Source organism: Colias croceus, chromosome 23 (genome assembly GCF_905220415.1).
Source record: "Colias croceus chromosome 23, ilColCroc2.1".
Taxonomy (NCBI): domain Eukaryota; kingdom Metazoa; phylum Arthropoda; class Insecta; order Lepidoptera; family Pieridae; genus Colias; species Colias croceus.
This window is the reverse complement of record NC_059559.1, coordinates 2806954-2813352: the sequence shown is the minus strand read 5'-3', so window position 1 is coordinate 2813352 and position 6399 is coordinate 2806954.

Here is a 6399-nt window from a genome sequence, read left to right as displayed (position 1 = left end):
TGGTTAGCTATTGTCATATCGCCGTTCCCGGAGAATAAAATGATAACTGCAAAAACACAACTATTCAGGAGAAATAAAAAACCGATAATTGAGTATAACTTGCCAAGCTATAGACGTAGAGAGATAAAAAAAGGCTCAGTGGTAGCTAATTTTTTAACCTTTTGTTTTGTATCAAAATATATTAAATAACTGAAGATAGTTAAAATTTAAAAAGTGTAAATTTACTAATACACACTTATCATTTTATTCTCGTTTATAATGTTCTCGTTCATATTGGACATATGCATTATTGGATAATATCCAATGAACTTTTATTCTGGGGGTTTTTAATAAGACAAATAGACAATATTAGAGTACTTGTTCGTGTTCGTGTTCGTTTTTGGTTTTGAATTTGAATTTGAATTTGAGTTTGAGTTTGATGTTCGTGTTTGATGTTCGTGTTTGATGTTCGTGTTTGATGTTCGTGTTCGATGTTCGTGTTCGATGTTCGTGTTCGTGTTCGTGTTCGTGTTCGTGTTCGTGTTCGTGTTCGTGTTCGTGTTCGTGTTCGTGTTCGTGTTCGTGTTCGTGTTCGTGTTCGTGTTCGTGTTCGTGTTCGTGTTCGTGTTCGTGTTCGTGTTCGTGTTCGTGTTCGTGTTCGTGTTCGTGTTCGTGTTCGTGTTCGTGTTCGTGTTCGTGTTCGTGTTCGTGTTCGTGTTCGTGTTCGTGTTCGTGTTCGTGTTCGTGTTCGTGTTCGTGTTCGTGTTCGTGTTCGTGTTCTGTATCGTGTATTTTGTATTATAGGGAATGTAGGATGGACATTTTATTTTACGCTCATAATGAATAGGAATGGTAGCTAATTTTTTAACCTTTTATTATGTATCAAAATATATTAAATAACTTTAAGAGAACTAAAGATAGTTAGTAGCATTTGAATGACATATTGTAATTAATTTACTAAATATACACACTTATCATTTTATTCTGGTTCATATTGGACATATGCTGGATAATGCAATAATGTATAATAGGCGTTCGTCATTATTTCGCCGATTCGTTTTTCCGAGAATATTATTGTAATAACTATTATCAATTTATCACATTAAGAGTAAAGAAACTTTTTCACCATAATAATACTACCTTTATTTTCTAGTACGAATATTATGTTCTGGGAAAAAGCAGTGAATATCTTATAACTTTGTGGATTACAGGAGAAAAATTACAAAAAAAAATGTATAGATGTATTAGGCTACGTAGGCTTCAAATATCGCATAACAATAAAACTATGATAATGGCGATTATCATTTTATTCTCCGGGGATGGGCGGCGATATTATGGAACCTAATAATCCTAATTCATAACAGAGTTTTTGGAATAACCTAATATCTAATATTTTATTTTTCAGAGCGAACGTCGTATGCGAAAAAGACTGATTGGTTGTTTTGATCTTATTTGTAAATCATTTGTTATATTGAATTAATAAACTATTCTCAATTAATGTGTTTTTTTGTTGTTGTTCCCGACTATCTCTGGAGGTTCTACATTGCTAAAATTTATTAATTTTTAAACTAACATACTTACTCAAGTATGTCCGAAAATTTTAAATAATGATCAAAACTCCTCACAAGCAAAGGAAGCTTTAGAACCAATATGCACACAAAGTATCATGAGAATCGGTCAAGTTATTTTGGAGGAGATTAACTATGGTTTAACTACAAACACAGCGACAAAAGAATTGTAAATATTAGAAGGAGAAGGTAACAGATTAACTTTACCACACCATTTTATGCAAAGTAGTTTATTATTTTAATATATGTACTAGTTAGAGCCAATGATGCCAAATTTGGTATTCTCTACATTGGATACTAAAGAAATATATATTATTATCTTACTTCCTACTAATATTATAAATGCGAAAGTTTATGTGTATGTTTGTTATTCTTTCACGCAAATACTACTGAACACAGAGCAAGTAAATCTACTGAACTGATTACAATGAAATTTTGCCCATATATAGAGGGGTAAGTTGGATTAACACGTAGGATAGACTTTTTCCCGGAAATCCCACGGGAACGGGAACTATGCGGGTTTTTCTTTGAAAAGGCGGAAAGCTAGTCATATTATATATATGTATATTATAATATAATGAAAAAAATGAAAAAAATATATTTATTTATGAACCAAATGTTTTTACACAGATACACTTTGATTGACGTTGCTCGCTTTACACATATTGGCTTAATCTATGTTTATTAAAAAGGATTCCCTATAGTACCCACACTAGGCAAGCCTGTATCGTGGGCACTGAGACGATTTTACCAAAAAAAAACAAAATTAGATGTCCTCGGTATGATATATTGTATGTCTTCGCTAACGTTCGGAATGAAAATCTAAATCATTCTTGAATCCAACTGAATTTAAAATTGTAATTAAAACTTACTTTTAACGAAAGAAGTTTAGAACCAAATATATGGCCCGAACAAATATAAGCATTAGGAACATAGAGATTTTGTTAGAGATATTTTGTAGAGATATTTCATAGAGATGATATTATTTTGTAGAGATGTTAGAGATATTTTGTAGAGATATTTCATAGAGATGATATTATTTTGTAGAGATGTTAGAGATATTTTGTATTATCGATAGAGTAGGAGAGCTATTGCTCTACTGAAAAAGGGTTTCACAACTATTATTAAACTAGCTTCCGCCCGCGACTCCGTCCGCGCGGAAAAATTAAGTTTTTTTTTTTCTACGTATTTTTCCGGGATAAAAAGTATCCTATTTTATGCCCAGGATAATAAGGTATAATTATACCAAGTTTCATCGAAATCAAACCGTTAGTTTTCACGTGATGCCTGAACATACAGACAGACAGACAGACAGACAGACAGATAAAAAATTTTTTAATCACATAATATTTGGGTTTGGTATCGATCCAGTACCTAACACCCCCTGCTATTTATTTTTTCAATATTTTCAATGTACAGAATTGACCCTTCTACAGATTTATTATATCTATAGATTAGGGAAGGAATTAAAAATTAATTGATTAATTAATTGTTTCTGTTGATTAGTTGTTAAAACACATAAAAAAGAGCGTGTGTGCCGAGCACACGTGTCAGAAGTGAAAGTACATTGACAAGATTTAAAGATACCAAAATAGTCGCCTTACGGGCGTGACTTGACGGCATTGCATTGCCATGACGAGACCTTAAAATTTTATTTTCAACGCGTCGAAAGAAGTTCCACTTAAAAAATATAGTTATTGGAATATCCTAATAATATTTTATATTTCAGAGCGAGGAAAAAGACTGATTCATGATCCATAGCAAAATTGGCGAATTTTATCAAAATCGTATTCTTTATCGTTAGGTCCGTATAGGTCCATCATTGAAATTGTTAAATTACATATTTATTTTATTATTAATTATAAAATAAATAAAACTTGTGCATGCGCACATCATACATAAACAGCGCGAAATTTAAATTGGTATCGTTTCATTTACATATTAAATCAATTGTTTGATGTTAATGAATCAATCCCACCAAAAACATAAATGTAAAAATTGGAGCCGAGTTCAATCGTTGACTTAATTTGCCAAAAAAAGGAATGAGATCTAAATGTGTGCCAAGTTCTGCAGACAGTCCAGAAATTAATTTACAAAGATGTATTAAGTTCTTAGGTTGACTGAAAACTCAATTGTTTTATTTTCCCTTAGAGAACAAAGTTTATTCCAAAATATAACTCTTTTAATTTGAATAATTTAATTATTTTCACAAAGCAAACAACTAATGACCTATTGAACCCCATAATTTGATGAGGCTAGTTTTACATACCTACTGTTTATATTTTGTGAGGTTCTAAAAACTAGCCTCATCAAATTATGGGGTTCAATAGGTCATTAGTTGTTTGCTTTGTGAAAATAATTAAATTATTCAAATTAAAAGAGTTATATTTTGGAATAAACTTTGTTCTCTAAGGGAAAATAAAACAATTGAGTTTTCAGTCAACCTAAGAACTTAATACATCTTTGTAAATTAATTTCTGGACTGTCTGCAGAACTTGGCACACATTTAGATCTCATTCCTTTTTTTGGCAAATTAAGTCAACGATTGAACTCGGCTCCAATTTTTACATTTATGTTTTTGGTGGGATATCATTACTTTTTGTACAGAAAATTACTCTGCAAATTTGATTTACTTTATGAATATAATACTTTTTATATACGATTTTTTTTTTATTTTTTCTTGCGGTTTCTCTATATGGTTTGTTTAGTATTATTTTCTATATTTTCTTGTATGTTATGAATGTCAGCGCACATTGCCCCGTCATTATCTGCAATTTTTTAAACTCGTTTTCTGTTTAAAAGATTACATGATTTTCTAAACATCCAGTGTGAATTTGTACACACACTATTACCTACCACTATTACCAAGATGCAAAAAGATCGTTGTAGAAGAATCGTCGCCTTACTCCATGATGTTACGGTATTGCCATGACGCGATCTTGAAATTTTACTCTAAACGCGCCTAAAGATGTTTCACTTATATTAATATTACGCAAATTAAATCATTTCGACCCTCGACGAAGCCTTTTCCATTAGGTACACTGAAATTAAAACTAAACTGAACACTCATAAATAAAGAATAAATAAATGTGAATATGTAAAATTATATAATATTATTTATAACTGTATGAGCAATATTTTTATTACAATTTTCTTTTATTTTACGTTTAATAACAGTTTTGAATAAAGAAATCATGCAATCGAAGTAATCCGCCCTAGCGATACTAGCGCGAGTGAGTGTGATGTCAGGCGCATCGAATCTACAGATGTTTCGCGCTAAAATATGTAAACTTCAATAATATATATCTCAGTCATTTATTGATGGATTTCAAAATTTTTTTCGGCCACTGACTAGTTTTGATCTATTTTTTAAGACTAGTAAGGTGAATATACTATTTTCTATTTTTTTAAACTTTTCCATTTTTCCATACAAACAAAATTAATGTCATTGAAAAAAAAATTAAATACAAATAAATTCAGTATTTTCTGATTTTTTCCTTTGTATACTCACTATTACCTAGTTGATTACAAAATTTGAACTTTCTAGGTCATCTGGAAGTGGGTTAGGTTTTGTATATGTCTATAAGTCAGTCAGTCTTAAAAATTGCGATTTTTGGATATTAATATCTACGCAACTGTTTAATCTGTATTTATGAAATTTAAGGTTCTTGTTTATCTTGAGGTCCTCTTGATATGTACCAAATTTGGTTTATTTAACTTAAATAGTTTTCGAGTTATAAGGGGGTGAAAAGTGGCTCGAAATGGTTCGTGTAAATATACACACGGCTGCTGCTCGCCAGTTCTCTTCGCTTGAACTCGGCTTGACACGCTGCCGCGTGTCTAGATAATTGTTCTGAGAGTGCTTATTTATTAAAAACCTACTTTTCAATCCTAATTAAATTACCTGGTATTAGTGTCAATATATACAGACATATAAATGTATATAGGGTGTCACGGATTTCCTATCGTACATACATAAATACCTAATGGAGCATATATTATATTGTTAATTATTAGTGTTTTTAACCTTCTGATGATCTGATATTGATGTAGATGGCGCTAGTAGTTTGTATATTATTGTGATTTTTTAAATTTGCAGCTAAATCAATATGTAAATAGCCATCAATAAAATTTAACTATACATTTTTTTAGTGATATAGAATGTTTTAGCATTATATTTCATGAATTGTATAATATTGAAATTGAATACAGCGCCATCTATTAGAAGGAGGCTGTAGTCATTATAAATTTCGATTCTTCTAGTCTCCACTAGATGTCACTGATAATAAATAAATGAAACAGGATCTTAATGTAGATGGCGCAACTAGTTTTAATTATTTAAATAACTTAAGCTTTTTCGCTGAAGCAAAATTATAATTAACATAAAAAAAAAAGTGCATTTTTTATTTTATATTGCACTGATTTTTGCCATGCATATTGTAATGTTTACATTTTATTCCGTAAATTCAGTAATTTAAGAAATGGAAAACAACGCCATCTATTAGAATCTGGCAGTAATTCTTATGCAATTAGTTACTACTAGTCAACGCTAGATGTCACAGTAATAAAATATTATTAATCTGATATTGATGTAGATGGCGCTAGTAGTTTGTATATTATATTGTTGTGATATTATAAGTTTGCAGTTAAATCAATATTTAAATAACCATCAAAAATTTAACTATATACACATTTTTCTTAGTACTTTAAAGTGTTAGCATTATATATATATTTCATGAACCGTATATTTAAATTAAATACAGCGCCATCTATTAGAGAGAAGATGTAGTCATTATTAATTTCGATTCTTCTATTCACCACTAGATGTCTCTGATACAAAGTATATTTTAAA